This window comes from Anas platyrhynchos, chromosome 2 (assembly GCF_047663525.1).
Source record: "Anas platyrhynchos isolate ZD024472 breed Pekin duck chromosome 2, IASCAAS_PekinDuck_T2T, whole genome shotgun sequence".
Lineage (NCBI taxonomy): Eukaryota > Metazoa > Chordata > Aves > Anseriformes > Anatidae > Anas > Anas platyrhynchos.
The window spans coordinates 141,117,491-141,135,032 of record NC_092588.1 but is presented as its reverse complement, the minus strand read 5'-3'; the positions used below and the strand labels follow the sequence as shown (position 1 = coordinate 141,135,032).

Below are 17,542 nucleotides of genomic sequence, written 5' to 3'. Positions count from 1 at the left end.
TAGACCTTACAATGTACTGCCTCTGTTAAGGAGACTTTCTGAAACTTTCTACATTAGGAATCGTGCATGTCAAGTTGTTCCTGCTTACTTTTGCAAATAGATAGTAAAGCGATCTGGTTTTCTTGTTGTTGTTTTGTTTTTAAATAAACAACATCTGAATATTATTAATAGCCAGTGCTGTCACTTTGAGATCCATCCAGTGTATAATTAAAAAATAAAAATGAACAGCAAGAAAACACTAACAAGACAAACCCAAAGTTTTCAAGAGCTTCAAAAACTTTGGTCAGAGACACATGTAAATGTAGGACATACTGGCAACATCTGATACAAAACCTACCGCAAGGCATGAGCAAGTTCCACTTGCGCTCACATCACTTGTCTTTTTCCCTTCCATGCACCAGCCATAGCAGGAAAAGAGGCTACATGTTTCAAAGGGATCTACAGCCATATTTTCTTCCATTCCTCTCAAGCCACATTATTTAGGAGCAACACATGAAAACTGATCCTTGAATTTGGAAAGGACATATTTCTAAAAGTGTTTATATTTCTGTGAAAAAATATTTTACCATCCAATCAAGCTGTGATAATGAAAATACCTGTTCCACACATTCAGAAACTCAAAATACAACAAGTTTTTAGCAATTAGCTTTTGGCTGGTTCCTTGCTACACAGGAGGCTGCCCTTTAAGCCTTTAAAGGGCAGAGCTAAGCACAGGCTATGGTTCAGGAGGAACCTGGGGGACCCATCGCAGTAGCAAATGGCCCTGTTCTCAGAGGTCTCTGGACCTCTTGACAGAGCCCATGAGAACTGTGGTGATCCAGCCCTCCTAAAAACAAGCCATGGAAATCTACTAGGGAGAGACTGTGCTCCTGCATTTTGTCATGTCCTCAGCAAAATCTGATATGTTCTGGTCCTTGAAGAGCTCATTGCAGTGCTTAGCAGCAATGTATGAAGTTACTTATTTATGGCCTGAGACTGCTTTGAGCAAGGAGAGAGACAGTAGCAGTCTCTTTTTGTGGTATCAGCTATGAGGTGATGTGTTTTTAAGTGCTGAGGAAGTGCTACACGTTCACAGCTTGTCTGCTGTGTGCTTTCTGCTAGAAGCTCACAGCTGGTGAGAAGTTGCATGGGGTATCATGCTGTATAGTGACCCAGCGCATCACTTCTGCAGCCCACTGCTCCTCCACACTGCCCAGCATGCCTAAAAATCTTCTCTCCATCACCTCAGAGACCACCAAGAGCATGAGCTGCACCCAAAGCCACGAAGCATCTTTTGGTGAGCCACTTCTCCTGTTTTCTGTATTGAAACACAGACTCATGTGGCAGCAACACACGTATCCTATCCTCTCACCCCCAGCCTGCAGCCCTCAGGCTCATGGAAACTGCTCTGCTTGGTGCTGAGACCTGCTCATAGAGCCCCATGCTGTGACCAGGAACTCATCCCTTGCTTTTAGGGCAGTTAATTCAATTAGCTCTTCTGTTTCATCTCTTAGGTTTGCAATTTTTTTTCTTTTTTCTTTTTTTCCCCCCATTCAGTTTTCTTCACCATTTCAGGTCGTTTTAGTTTAAAGTTAATCTGAGAAATGAAAAGGCATCAGATCCTACAGTGCAACTCTGTTTTTACTTCAGTTTGAAGAATAACTTCTATTTTAGTGGAGGAAAATCAACACATGAAGCACATGTGATTGCTCCTTTTCACAAAGAAAGTAAACACATTCTTATAATGAATCTATGAATTAAGAGAGGCTCCTTTGAAAATATCTTCGTAGACAGTAATGGTATCTTACACAAGGTAATTAAGGCATCTTTATGCACTGCAGGAAACTGGATAACACTAGCATTCATCTGGTGATGACAGAACATACACTCTCTTTTGTATTTTGATTTTTTTTTTCTTTCTGTTAAGGGTATCTAGTCTGTAAATAATCTCACTCTTAAGTTTGGGAGAATTTTATTACCTGTGTTGGAAGGATTTGATTTTCCACTTGTCTTGAGTTTGGGGGAAAAGAGGACCAAAACCAAAAAAAAAAAAAGTTATTCTCTGTTTCAAGAGAGAAGAATCAGACTTTTTCCTAGCACTTTCTCAGGTCACCACCAAAGAGAAGCAAAGGCATAGAAGAGAAGCACATACAACATTTCTTCTCTTGGCAGCTGAAAGCTTAACTTCTGAATAGGGAAAACTGAATTTCTGTTAAGAGAAAACTCAGTTTATAGTTCACAATGTGCAAGCGTTTCATGGGAGAACGAACAGTCCAGGAATCTGAGAAACAACTGGAGTGTAAGGCAAACTGCAGAAATATCTATCCTGACATTGCTAGAGTAAGATGAGCAGCAGTGTTTTTTCTGGCAAATTCCTTGCAGTGATTCAATAAGAATAACTATGCAAGCCTATGTCTTTTTGTTGTGAAGGCAGCATGTCTATTTACTGCAGCCAAAAATCCTGACTGAAAGGTATTTTGCCTTTCTGCCTCATGCATTTTGTTACCGATATCTCATATCAGTGTTCATTCTCGTATAGGTTTGCTTCACCTTTTGCTGGCTTAATAATATACAACATTTCAATAAAAATAATCCCCTGCCCCAAAATGATATAGAAAAATAGAAACAAAAATAAAGAACTCTAGCTGTGACTATTGTATTTCCAAGATTTTATAGTTCATGGAAAAAAAAAAAAATCAGATCCTTAAAAGAGGTCCCTGTCTGCATCTTTCTTCTCCATTTAAGTCTTCCCTCCACAGGCTCTTCCGTGTTTCACATAAGACTGGCTGTGACAATATTAACAATATTTAACATAACTATTAACAATAGTTACAATTTGTTGGATGACTTCATGCTGCTTCATGTAAAATCGACTAACTTGGTTCCATGGGAGTAATTTATGTGAAACTGATACCAGAAGAATATTAAAATGTTAGAAGACCCAGCACTCTGCAAACCAGATCCAATAATACAGCTCTTCTTTCAGTAGCCATCCTTTGCAGACTGTTTACAGAGAAATTCAGTGGTTATATAATCTGTCAATGAGATGTTTGCTTTTTTCCATAAATTTAATTAGGTTTTGATAGATTCATCAGTTTTCATCTAAATTATTTTCGGTGAATTCTAATTGGTTCCTGCTGTGGCTTGGCAGCCACATAACTGATCATATGCCTATTTAATCCACTCATGGGATATTTAACAAATTGTTAGCTATTTCACTGTGCACTGAAGTGTAGCTCTACCAATTCTTTTTTGCTGTCATGCTACTGGAGCTATTATGACAGTCCATTATGTGATTTATTTTGTGAAATAAATGTGAAACGTTGCAAAAACAACAATACATCATAATCTTCACCCAAAATATAATAAGGCCAAAAGTCATCTCTAAGCCTGTACATGCAAAAACACTAATACCTTTCCTTCCAGTCTGTGGACAGTAGTTTGCCTTTTCTGACATTAATGCACTAAGTAAGACATATTGCAGTGAAATAGTTATGTGATAATTCATTTTATCCTTCTAAAATAAGTACTTAATTGGTTAAGAGAAAAAGCAATAGGCCTATTTATCAGATGTTTAGGCTTGTCTACCTGGGGAAATAGCTTAGAATAGTTATTGCGTACTAACTCTTCATGTGGACATTCCTAATCCATACTGAAAATGTCTCTCTCTTTAGTTCAGTCAGCACTGGGCATGAGTACAGACTGGGTGTAACACTTTAAATTCAAAAACTGATTCTGCAATAACTCCCCCATACAGACAAATTCTTAATGAAAACAATATAAGGAGTTCAGCAAAACAGCTGTAAAGCTTATACACTTTTTCCCTCATGTAGTAAAATGCTCACTCTCCTGGACATGATGCAGCTTGTTGGGCAGGAGTAGAAGAGAAACCTTGGGAACAAGGAAAGGCACTTCAGACAGGGGTACCTGAGGGAGAGGTCCATAAGCTTCCTCTTTTCTCCCCGAAGTCACTTAGTCTATGTGGTATCAATCCTTCTCTTTTATAACTTTATTTTTTTTTTACTTTTTTTTTTTTTATTTAATATTTCTCATTGCTAGAGGAAGGTGCATTCCTTGTGTGCTTGGTCTACGTAACAGTCCTGCAGTACCTCAGCCTTCTACTGGAGATTTGGCACTGAGAGTTCCCTCTCCTGGCACAGAGAGGCTGAAGCAGTGAAGAAGATGGTTCCTGGCCAGACCTGCCAATGTGAAATGATTTTTCACTCTCTCTAAATTAAATATCAGGGTAACGAGGCCTATAAAATGGTGTGAAATTTTGAAAGACAAATGTAATAGATGTGCAAAATATGATCAATCACCCTCTCAGTAGAAATACCAAGTTTTCCCAGAACCTGGTAATTTCAGCATGACACAATTCACACAATATCAGCCTTTAAAAAAAAATCCATAACTCAGATATCAGAAAACAAGACAAAGCAGAGCTGCCAGCCTTCTACTCCAGCAAACTACCTAAAATATTATCAAACTTTATAATTCACATGTTGTAGGAGACAGACAGCAGCTTCTTATCTGCATTTCCTTAACAGAAGCCGAATACTCACTCTTGGCCATGCTAGGTGAATAAACAAGTGCAGTAAAGCACTTTAAAATCAAACCATTAGGGATGACAGACTCTGGCAGATTAAGTCATGATGGCAAGGTCAGTGGGATGTGAAACTTGGCTAATTATGTCATGCCCTTGTCAGCTTGCATTGGCAAAACATGCTAAGGTTACCGGCAAGCCCTATGGCTTAGTGAACAATACTAAAAGGAATTTCAACCTGAAATAGGTCAACATGAGCGGAATACAAATGCTTGAGCCCCAAAGACTCTTGGTGAAAGTCTGGCATTGCAGGAGTGAACAGGAGCCTGGCCAGTGGCCCCAGTGAGGCCAGGATTTTGCCCTTTGGCTTTCACAGATATGACATTCAATTAATTCCTTTGCCTATGTTCTGTAGATTGGTCTTCATTGTATGTCACAAGGAATTTGTAGATTGCAAACTGTGTAGCAAGGAACTACATCCCATTAAAGGCCTGTATGAGTACCAGGTTAATGGGACCCTGATCCTTCTGGGGCCACCAGGCTCATGCTGAAGAACAAAGCGATAAAAGAAAGCTTGACCGCAGCGCAGGAATGATCGTGCTGTAGGAATTAGCTAACATTAATCACTTGAAAATTCCCACGTGTGATATTCTATGTGGACTGAGTTTTCTTTACTGCTGGGCATAGGCATTGGTAGGCTTACCAAATGAGCAAAGCAAAAATACTTCTTAACAGCCGGAGGTGCAAAGGCAAACATGCTCACCTCTAAGAGGCACTCAGATCATGCAGAGCAGTATCTGAGGTGATCTACGGGCACCATCTTCCTCCATCATTTCATAGAAGCACAGGTCTTCTGAGCTCTGCTCAGCATGTCTAAGGGCAGTAGAAGAGAAAGAGTAAACAGTGTATATTTAATCCCTCCTCAGTGGGCTCTATGGTCAGAAATTTCAATGAATACCCTTAAACTTCTCCAAATTTATTCTTACAAATGCCTTGACTCAAGAACCTCAACAGAATCTGGAGGGCCAGGGGTTATGAAGAGTTAGAAATCTCATTGTAACACACATATCCATGTCTGCTATCCAATGCAGATTTTTTTTTTTTTAATTGTGGATATACAATTGTTTAATTGTAAACATGGATAACTATTTAAATAGCACTCATTATTTATGTTAGATGTATTTGCCTTAAAAAATGGTTTATTGTTTTCTCCTAATGAAGTAAATAAAGCCAGATGGGAGAAGATGAGATTGATTAAAAATAATAATAATAAAAATAAATAAATAAATTTAGGCAACTACAAGTAAGGAAGCACAGTGAGATTTTTAGAAGTGCCCAGCAGGCCTGATGTCTTACTTTTGCTAATGTCAGAAAGGGTTTTACTGTCAAGCTGCCAAATGAATGGCAATCTAAAAGATAAGAAATAGGCTATTATTAGTGTCAGTACCAGAAAATGTTAATGTCAGTGATATTACAGTGAATGAAATCAGACAGAGACAAGTACCTAAGAACAAGAAGGTTTCAGAGAAGGAAAATCATACATTGAACAAAAAGTTATGTCATTAAGAATCCTAGAAGTGCAAAATATCTCTAATAACAGTCATTCAAGAGACACTTCATAGAATAAAGTGACCTCAAAAGATAGTTAGAATTAGATAGGAGTAATAATCCTCTAGTGAGGAGGCAGATATTGTTAGCCATGAAATCAGGAGGAGAAAAGAAGAGCGCAACAAGTGAGAAGTATCCGGTTTGCGTGTTATTACCACAGCCTCTTGGGCTGGCCATAGAGAGACCCATGAGACAGCCTGGGCAAGGGACACCATGGAGATCCTGGGAGTAAACATCTGAAATGCAAGGAGCTGCATTTTGTTAAAGATTTAACACTCCCCTTGTTTCTGTGCACATACAGATAAACTCCCAAAGTCAGGAAAAATGGAGAAAACAATGTCTCAACAAGATCAAATTTAGCAAAAATGGAATGATTGTGAATAACCAAGAGTAAATCAGAAACTATGGAAAATTCAGTTGCATTATGAACAACAAGAAAGAAGCATAAATAACTGTATAAACAGGGGAAGTTTCTGGCAACATGAACAGTTCAGGTAAAGTAGAAAGCAACATAGGAAACATCTGTCAACATCTACAAAGATGAAGCTGTGCAACAACATAGGATTTTTGCCATCAGGAGGCAGAACAGAGGTATGCCCAAACACAACATGGTCCTAAGAGAGAACAGAAAGCAAGAAATAATTTTAATTCACAATGTCCTCTTTATCAGAATCTGAGTAAACTTGCAAAGTTACAAACATAGAAACATATGAACAAAGGACATACTAATGACCACAAATGGTCACATGGAACTGGGCATGTACAAAACTAGAAGCACGTTTCAACAGTAAAAATCATCCAGAAGCCAATATAAGAGTGTAAAGGAGGAAAAAGAAAATTTTGGAAGAACACCAGAGCAAAAAACTGGCATAAGCATAAAGTAAGCTGTGAATCAGCTGGACATAAGCAGATGAATGGAAAGGCATCCACAGCTTTTCTTTAAAGGAAATAAATAATAAAAAGCTGAATCATTTTATTTGCCTAAGAAAAGAGAATGCTGAAATTCTGTTTTAGTGTGTTTTAAATTGAAATCCACTTTCCATACTTTCCATACAGTAGCCACGTGGCAGAATCACAAGGGAAAAAGTACCTGGTTATTCAGTGTATACTAATGTGGTAGGGAAAATGTGGTAGAGAAAATGTAAAATGTCGTTACAGAGAAAAACAGGTTATGCTGTGTAACTGCTGTAATAAATATGTATGTAGGACCAAAAGAGTAACAAATTTAGTATAAAAGTATATTCAGTTGCAAATCTGTATATGTGCATGATTATGAAAATCAATAAGAATTTTCTTTTCTTTTATGAAGTATAAATACAAAAAAAAAAAAAAAAAAAAAAAAGATCAAAATGAATGCCTTTAGCAAAGCTCCCTTGTTGCTGGTTTCAGGCCAGTAAAAAAGAGTTTGAAGAACAGTTTTCAGAAGGCGTAAAAACCTCATAATTAATCATTTCTTCAAACACATCAGGAACAGGAAGCTATAGAGTTTGTAGGCCCATTAATTGATCAAAGTATAAAAGGAGCTCTCAGAGAAGATAAAGCAGAGGAGGAAAATTAAATGATTTTTTGCAGCCTTGAAGGAGTTTAGAGAAAATTCTGGGCTGGAACCCTTCTTCATACATCAGAGGCAATATGTCAGAGAAGCTATCTCAGAGTGAGTTCATTAGAAGAATCTGTAGAAGAAATTGTAAAAATTAAGGTAACAAATTGCCAGGTCCAGGTGATTTAAAAGCTGACCTACTAATGGAAGCTGCAAAGGCATTTAGAGCTGACATGGCACTGCAGCAGTGGAGGGTGGCAAATGTGATGACAAGTTTTAAAAAGTTGCAAGGATAGCTACCATCTAGGAGCTTTCACAACTGTGTTGGGATAATTGGTAGAAAATAAATCAGTGTATGCTGGGAAAAACGCAGTACTCTGCAGAAGCAGCTTTAAAAAAGGAAGGCATGTCTTGCAAACCAGGCAGGCATCGTTGAAGGCAACCAAGAAGAGACCCAGCTAAGAACCTAGGCAGCAGAAAAAAAAAAAGAAATAAAACGGCTGTGCTAGATTTGCTAATGGCCCAGCGTCTTGCCTCCAAAAGTAAATGCCTGAGGAAGAAGAGACCAAGAAATATGTATGTAAGTGATGTTCCCAATGAGTACTCTTGGGACCTTCAATTGTTTTGGCTTCCAGGAATTCTTTGGGCAGACTTCTATTCATTTAGTAACCCTAAATGGATTTGTCATCTGTGAACTCACCCAGTCTGTTTCTTAAATCCAGAAAACCTTACACTATCCTAGTAATGTGCGGCAATGAATTCTGAAACTTACCTACATATCGCATGAAGAATCACTTTGCTTTTTATTCTAAGTGAGGCTTCTAGCAGTGCCCTTAAATGGCCCCTAGTTCATATACAGCAGAGACACTGAAGAAGCAATTCCCACCCTTTTTTGCACATACTAATTGGGATTTAACCTCCTCGGATTCCCAAAAGGCATTTGACAATATCCTTTACCAAAAATTCTTCAAAGTTCTTCAAAATTCATGTTACCACACAATAAGGAGGAACTCATTTCAAGGTAAAAATAATTAAATAAATAAATAATAATAATAAGATTTAGTAAATGAAGAATAGGAATAAGCAGTCAATTTTCTCAATGCAGGCAAGGCACCAGTGGAGTCTTAATAGGTCTGTGCTGTTCAACACACTTCTAAATCACCTGCAAAAGGAGGTGAATTGGGAGATGACAATATTTCTATTGATAAAAAGTTTTTTCTGTGCAATTGGGTGAAAAACAGCACAACATGGTGATACAGACTGACTGGATGGTTAAGTGGCAGATGAAATTCAAAGTAGATAAATGTAAAGTAGCAAGCCTGAGAAAAACAATCCTAACTTTACGTATACAGTGACAGTATTCAAATTATCATTATAATTCAGGAATAAGATCTTGAAAATATAATAAACAGTTTATGGAAGTGTCAGCTCAATGCTCAGGAGTAATAAAAAATAATATATATTGTTTAAGTGTTAGGAACTAGTAGGAAGGAAAAAAAGAAAGTAGAGAAAGTCATCCCACACTGTATAAACGGGGGGCACCCACAGCATGAATACTGTGGGCGGTTTTGGTCCACCCATCTCCAAAGGATAAAGCAGGTCTGAAAAAAAAGGATTTGGAGATGGAGTATCAGGGTGACAAAGGTATCAAATGGCTTCTGCCTCAGAAATGATTAAATAGATTAGGCTTTTTCAATCTGAAAAGAGATGACTGAATGAGGTTGTAAGAAAGGTCTACGACACCACTAATGTATAGGAATAAGGATGTTGCATTCATCGTGTTTTCTAATAAAAGAACCAGGAACATTCAGACAAAGCAGATGGCAAATTCAAAACAAACAGAAGAAATAATACATAGTTAGCTGTGAAATGTCTTTCCAGAGACTTTCAGCAGAGTTTTCTGGGCTTCACAATGTTATTAGGCAAAGCAGGGTAAGAAAAATCCATCCAGCTCTATTAAATCAGGCAACAGAATCTGTAGTGCAGGAGGGATGGGTTACCTGAAGCTGGGGCACTGTGCTGGGGAAGCGTTTTACGGAGGCCCTGGCTTTGTGCTCCTCTCACTGGCTGCTGTCAGAGAGAAGATGATGGAGTAAATGACTGCTTAGCTTAACCCTGTACAGCCTTTCTCGTGTGCTTAATCAATCCACTCTCAGATTGAGAGCTAATAAAATGGTTTTATTTTTTATTCTATTAAAATAAACATATCCTGGGTGGAACTCACTACAGATGGTTTGCAAGGAGCCCCACTAGACTATGAAAATGATAACATTTTTTCAGCGGTGCTTTGAAGTTTCATGCTTGGAGCTGTGAAAAAAATAAGTGAATGCAAGTTATTGACAAATTGACACAGGAGAGTGCTTTAGCAGAAATCTAACTGTAGCATGACATAGCAAGTGACGATGGCCAGTTGTGGTGGGATGACCCTAGAACACGCATTTAGGTGCAAATGAAGTTCATATCAGTCACAGCACAGTTAGTTTCAACTACAATGAACACCAAGATGGTGGTTTAAGCCTCAGTTTATCAGTTTGCAGTAACCACAAACTGTCGGTTACAGAGGTCAGAGTTTGGATCTTGCTTTGCTGCCGCTGACTTCAGGTGCCACTACTTGATAGTGCTGATGTTGTTGAGTCCTGCTCCTTTTCTAGACTCCCAGCTGTGAGAAACAATCAAGGTTTGTGAATGGGCACATCACATGGCAGGGCTATAGTAAGTCTGAGGACAAGCCTGAGGTTTTGTAGTGGCCTCATGTTCATAGGTATGACTGAGACACACTCAGCTACCAGTCCGTCACATTCAGCTGAAGAAGGAAGCTCTTGACTCATTGGGGAAAAATAAATAAATAAATAAATAAAAATAAATATATATATATATACATACACACACACACTAATATATACACTATACTATATATATATATATAGTTTCAAGGGATTTGCTGTGAAATAGACCAGGCTACACTAAAACTAGGTAAAAAAGCTAAAAAGTTTTTTGTTTTTTTTTTTTTTTTTTAAATCATGGTTAATAAAGATGTAGTTTAAAAACAATAAAGAAGCAACCTCCAAAATACCACTACCACTTACTTCCCAATGTTTTCTCCCAAAAGGAAATCAAGAGCTGCAAGAGATCCCTGGCTTCACTTGGCTTTTATAGCCTTCTGCATGGTGTGTGATGGAGCTGGCACTGCTCTCCCTCCACTACAATATGTGCCAAATCACCCTACCTCTCTTCCCCGGGTAGGCGTGATGAACCAAGCATCATCCTCATCAAGAGGACAGCACTGTTTCAAGTTTTCAGGGACACAGTGCCCCAGCAGCTTCAACCACATTAGGCTTCAGTTATTAGCATTAAGTGCTCTGAAAATCTGAGCCTTAAGGACCTGATTTTGGTTAGTTTCATCTGATATCCAGCTGAAAATGCTCAGCACATTTATCCCATCAGCAGGAAAAGGCAGCTCACCTGAAGTGGTTTGCAAATAAAGGGAAGCTTTGCTGGAGCTTCTTGACAGCTTTTAGCAAACATCCCAAAGAAGAATTTAAAAATTCAAATTACCAGTAGTTCAGAACTGGCAACACATGCAAAAAAATGAATCATGTAAGAAATCTCCATGTGTCTTTTGCCAGGTAATTAAAAAGCATCCTGCAAATTTTTATGGTATGTTTTTGAATGTGCATATTATGAACTGATGTTTGTGGCCCTTTGCTAGACAATTTGCAAATAGAAAGATTGTCACATTAAATCATTATAAAATATAGTCACATTTATATTCCAGTTTTAGTCCACATTTCAAGTGCAAGACGGAAAAAAGAAGAGTTTTCTTTAATTGAAGTGACTACACTGAATGCTAATGAACTTTTGGTTGAGTTTGGACATTTTCATAATTCTGATGTTCTTATTTTGCTGACAAATTCAAGGAGACAGATGACCTCCTCTAATGTTCTGCTGTTTAATGGAAGGAGGCCCATGGGGAATTGTATTATTTTTTAAAATTATGAAGATTGTTCCACTTGTCTGGAGACTGACAGAAGGTGATACGACAAAATAGGAGTGAGAAAAGTTACCATGCCTTTGCATTCCCATTTTTCTTATTGGTACAGTATTTTTATGAGAGCACAGGCTGTGCTAGAACTAGGAAACAGAAATGCGGGGTTTGCTCATTTATGCCATGGCATAAAGATGGCCTTCATTTCTTTACGAGACAGACATCACAATAAACAGATGCAAAAAATGTGAAAGTTTTACAATGCAGAATTTTGTCTTTGCTACTTGACAGAGTTTGTTTTCAGCAGAAATGTAGTCATTAGGCCAGATGCATTTCATACAATGATGTACACTCATCAGAGCAGGACATGTTACAGCAGCAGGACGGAGGCCTGGACCCTTACTTCACACAGGTGCAAGCAATTACCCAAACTAAAAAGCAGACGAGTACTCATCTGACACATTCTGCCTTCCATGAGAAATGCCAAACAAAACCGAAGTGTTTTCTACGGATACTTCTATTTCAAATGTTGATTGGAAAGGAACATGGAAATGAGCATGGAATAGGAATAATAGTTGTGAGGGCAGAAAAAAAAAACAAGTCTCAATGAAACAAGAATGGACACACAATCTTTACTCGATTTTTTAACCCCAAAGTTACAGATTCAGAAAGCTGAAATCTTTTTCTGACTTTGTGTGTCCCTGTATTTCCCATTTTCAGCTGGAAACAGAACTCATAAAAATCCCACCTATTTTGAATCCCCATAATTAAAAGATAAGAAGAGAATCATGGAGGAAAAGCCTACTCCTCAAACTGCCACTCCTGATGTGACATTCAGAGGAGCTGCCCTGTGATTTAGAAATTCTGTTATTTGTCCAAACACAGCATTTAAGCATGTATTGACATTATACATAGGTTTTCAGTGAGGCTATCATGAATATTCTCAATTACAAAAGAGAAAAAAAAAATCTTTTCTAGAATTAGGTTTTTCTTTAGACTTTGAGATACAGCAATGCAAAAACTCTAAAGTGCTTTGGTTCCTTACTGAATAAGTCATCATTTGCATTAAAACAAGCAGAGAACTTAACGTTTTACCATTTAATAAGCATGCTGGAACAAGGAATCCCAATGGCAGGCTGCTCTTAGGACAGCGGAGGAAGGACCTGGTGGTGTTGGCAGGCTCAGCTGTTAGTTAGGCACAAACCATAGCAAATATCTCAGTGTACTATAGTTAATTAAATGTTGAGGGGCTCATTTTGGAGAGCAGAGCTTGCTAATTCTGTGCCTTGGAAATATGCTCATAACAATGACAGGGCTTTTTTTAGTTCTAGCTTCACAGTCTCGTGAAGTGCAAGGTTATATCACACTTCAATTGATTAAGTGCAGATCGCCCCGGTAGACAGATTTGATTATGCTGCAAGTATGAGCTTGGGGAGAGTAATTAGGAGTTTCATCCTCATTCTGCATCTCCAGTTCCACATTTAGATTACAAGAAGAGCCTTTCAGGTTTCTTAATTTATTTTTACAAGATATCACAGATCCGCAGCTGTTTGGCAGCAGATAGAGAAGAAGGTGTATTTGTGAAACATATTGAGCCCTTAATTATGGAGGCATTTCTTGTTTTGGTGACCTCCATCCTTGTTCGACTTATCTGTAGTCACAGTCAGCAATAGCTGGGGGAGAAATGGAGCAAAGACAGCTAAACTGTTTAGGCAGCATCATTAATGCTGACTTTGTTTGGTTTCTTCACCTGCTCAGTCTTCTATTTAAAATTGTCAGGTGGCTGGCAAAGCATTCAAGAAAGTTTATATTTGCCCTGTCATGATTTCCAGAACAGAGTTGTTTTTTTCCCTGACTTTTATTCTTCTGTCTTGTGGGGACATAGGCACAAAACTGGGTTCTGAATTGCATGCTAACCTGATGTTAATGAAAGAAAAGACACTAGTATCCAGGCTAGCTCTGTACACAATATTTCAGTTGTTAGCACCCAGTCATCCACAGTAGACATGTGATTTTAAATGGTGAAAGAAAAAAAAAGCATTTAAATACTTCTACAAGGGTAATATAGTCATAAGCAGCCCCCAAAATCGCTAACCAAAATGCAATATGCATAATTAGTAAGCAAAGGTAAATATACTTTAAAACCACAGGTAGAGTTGTCAGTTGAAATACAGTTGTGAATTGAAATACAGTTGTGAATTGAAATACATTTATTAAGGTTGTACAGGATTGAACTATTTTCTGTCCATGTTTCTTTCAACCTGTTTGGGGCTTCAAGTGCAGAACATTGGGTCACTTCCATTATTTCTTGGTCTTCTGTGTTTCGAACATGCATAGTCATAGGAAAATATCTGTATAATGACTGCTCAAAATCAAGAACTACGTATTTGTTTCAGAAATATCTTTCCTGAAGCTGATTTCTCTTTCTGGAAAGCATCAGTTAGAAACTACAAAACAGGTTTGAATATTACTAAAAGCATTCTTGTTCAAAAAAGTCATGTCAGCAATGTGCCACAGTTCTAATTACTGCAGAGAAATTAACAAATAATTATATGCAAATAAATGAAGCTAATCAAAGTTATTAGCACATTCTGCTAGTCAATCATTTAAATTGCTTTAGGCTACGGTACAGCATTGGTACTGGAGAATCAGCTTTAAAAAAAAAAAAAAAAAAAAGACAACAGCAACAACCACTACCACTTGATTGTGTGAGAGCCCAGCATATGTATGAACATTTCAAATGCAGTATTGAAACACCTAATCCATTCAGAATTAAACTGGGTAGGCACTGGTCATCCATATTACCTGCATTATGAGAATGTTTTTACATGCCGGGGGTGTTGATAGTCCCATAGATCCTATTTTTCATGTTCATGCAGAATTGTGCCCATTCCATTAAGAGAAATTTCTGAGCTGGATTTTTGCTTCAAGTGGTATTTGTTACTGTTGCTGCCTGTTTTCAATGCTGCTGCCCAAACATTTTTAGCATTTCTGGGATCAAGTCTTGGAGAAGTATGTTGTTTTAGCAGTGTTAAAAATCCTAATTACAGCAGAGACAAGCCTAGCACTGGAGTGTTTTGACACAAGCATCCTGCTTCCAAGTTGCACTTTTTCTGCCCTGTGAAAATCTGCCCAGATTTTCCAGTTTCTAAATCTCAGGAGCGGGAAGCACTTTGTTGGGTGGGGCCTTCCATTTTCTCAGCACAGTTCCCAAGCATTCCCTTTCCTCTGGTCTTCCTCCGGCCACCCCAGTGATGGGGAGGGCAGTGTCCACATGGTGTGGCTCACCGGCTCGGGGCCAGGACGCGTGGCCAAGGCCAATTTTTCTGTGGTGTTTGTCCTGGGCTCCACAGCTGTTTCATGCTCAAGAGGAGATGACTCAAACAGCAGAGAAACGATGCTGGGAAGGCTGAGGTTCATTGATGGTGGAGTAAAGGCTATCAGCTCTCCAAATGGACTGGGGCTGAGGCCAGAGAGAACACAGAGGCGGGGTGTGTGGTGAAAAGCAGTGCAGGGAAAGGATGTGACTCATGAGTGAGGGTGGTGGAGCTGTGGCTGGGAGAGCAGGAGGCAGCTGCAGAGGCAGGGTGTGGGTGATGGGGGACGCAACCGGCTTCTGGATGGGCCTGGGGAGTGCAGGAAGGTAGAGGCACTGCCTCCAAACGAGGGCAGGGAAGCAGAACAGGGCTGGCAGGCAGGATGCAGGCAGCGGTGAGACTTGGGTCAGCTTTGGTGTGAGAGAGACGCAGCAGTGCTGAGCTGTCTGCATTCTGTTGCTTCACTGTTGGAGTCTTGCTCCAGGGACACTAGACTGTATTAAATGCTGGTATGCTGGCACGGTGAGCAGAGGTGCCTGGGCATCAGTCCTGCCAACACTCCCTGAAAATATCGCCTTCTTGCTGACCAGACCTTCACTCTCCCCAGATGCAGGACCAGGTTCTTGGTGACTGTGGTTGAAGGGACCAACTGCAAGAATCAAGAGCAAGATTTTAAATTAGAAAGATTTTTTAAATTAGAAAGATTTTAAAATATGTTAGACTTCAAGGGTTTTTCATGGCTACATTTCTCATGCATACACACACTCAGCTATTGTTTTACTATTGCCCCTTTTGTTGTGTCAATCCTAGTTGTGTCAACACTTTGTGGGAGTGTTCCCAAGCACTAGAGCTGTCAGAGCTCCTCCTCTCTGAAATCATCCTTAGACAGATTTGGGAAGTTAGCACAGTCTGGTTTCATTCCCATCAAACAGGTTAGATGTGACACCTTGTCCCAGGGGCTGGGGGAATTCAGGACAGACCTGGGCCACTTCATGGCAGCTGCCCCATGTTCAGGAACTGTCCTGGACACATTTGGTGAATTCAGACAAGATTTTATATTGCACTGCAGTCAACTTGTTGTTTCCCATTCCTCATGCTTAGTGGGGATGTTATTTTTATGGTTTATTTTTGAAGTATGGTATGTTTTAGAAGCAAAACAATTCCGTGTGTTGATTTGGCTCAGTTTGGCACAGCTCTGCTTATGCTCCTAGAAACTAGTTCAGATTGAGCATCCTCAGAAGCTTCTTGCAGCTATTAGAATGGAAGAGCATACTATGTTAGTGGTGTGCTGCACAACCCCAGAATGGTGTCACCATTGGGGTAGTAAATGGATTGTTATTATGTCTTCTAGTATTTCTAATATTGTCTAAAGTCATTGTAAGTATTGTAAACAATTGTGATGTTCATTTTTATCTTTGTAGATTGAGTCTTCCTACCCTTGCCTTTGGTCCACACTTAGAAGATCCTCATCTATTCATTTATGTGAACTCTGAATTCATGCATTTAGGCCTTTCCTCATGAGCTCAGCACTCATAAAGCTCCTCTGCTTTTTCCATGAGTCATGATTTCAAGTATTGAAATACCAAAATATTGCATATTGCTTCTCCGAATGCAAACAACCCTTCTCACCTGGGAAATGAGAAAGACCTCACTTTATTGCTTATGGATTATAAATGACAGAGGAATCATGGTTTTTATATTCTGCAGAATCACTATACATACACATCAGAATGTTTCTAATATTGCAGAGATGGGACACAAAGATTCTTCCTGATATTAAGGCATTTCCTCCCTGTGACATTTTGTATTTATTTTGCCTTATTCTATTCATGAAATTTATAGCTCTTGCTAGATTAAAAGATTGGTTGTGTGTATTAACTTTTTTTACTGTTCATTGATATTTTCTCTTTTAATTCATCAGACTTAAAAAAAACTTTTGTCTCCATTGGTCTTCGCTTGTGAATTTAAAGATATCTGAACAATTCATTCTATGTATATTTTCAGCAGAAATCACAAGTTCAAAACACATTGACAAACAGAAGAAGAACAGGGGTATTGTGTGATTAATATGGGAAATGACATAAAATCTGGAAAATCAGAAAAATATATGCATGAGACATTACCACAATTCTGTGTTGGGTCCTGATTTTTTCTATTATTTCTCCTCTTAGTTACAGTTAATAATTTATATACATTTAAATACATTTATATGGAAGACATTAGTCACATTCAAATGCTAAATAATTACCTTGTGCAACTAGAAAAATACTATAGTAAGAGTAAGTAGTAACTACCCAGAGCATCCTCAAGTCCTAGAAAAGCAGAAATATTTATGGCAATTGTGAGATTAAGGTAATTACTGTAACAATATACCACTCCTATATATGTCAAAGGAATATGTGCCTTTTTATATCAAGCCAAAAGGCTCTATAGGCTATTAGGATCATTTTACGATCCTGCTATTGCTAAACAACATCTCACAACAACTTAGATTTATGTGTCTAATAACGGTCTGCTTTGTTTAATATATATTTTTGGTAATTTTGTGTGGCCTCCTTATTTTCTAATGC

The 17,542-nt window shown here is 38.6% G+C and overlaps 2 long non-coding RNA genes across 2 annotated transcripts in view; both read right to left on the bottom strand.

Annotated features, from left to right (window-relative positions):
* Positions 1 to 1,755: 1,755 nt before the first annotated feature.
* Positions 1,756 to 11,061, bottom strand: LOC113842640 (uncharacterized). Its single transcript, XR_003495192.3, has 3 exons — positions 10,897 to 11,061; positions 5,286 to 5,395; positions 1,756 to 4,178 (listed from the first exon to the last, which is right to left on the bottom strand). It is a non-coding gene; the product is annotated as an uncharacterized lncRNA (long non-coding RNA).
* A 1,456-nt stretch (positions 11,062 to 12,517) lies between these two features.
* Positions 12,518 to 17,542, bottom strand: part of LOC110352615 (uncharacterized) — a 30,051-nt gene continuing 25,026 nt past the window's right edge. Inside the window, exon 3 of the long non-coding RNA XR_011807034.1 lies at positions 12,518 to 15,621. This is a non-coding gene — a long non-coding RNA (uncharacterized lncRNA). The remainder of the gene's footprint in view (positions 15,622 to 17,542) is intronic.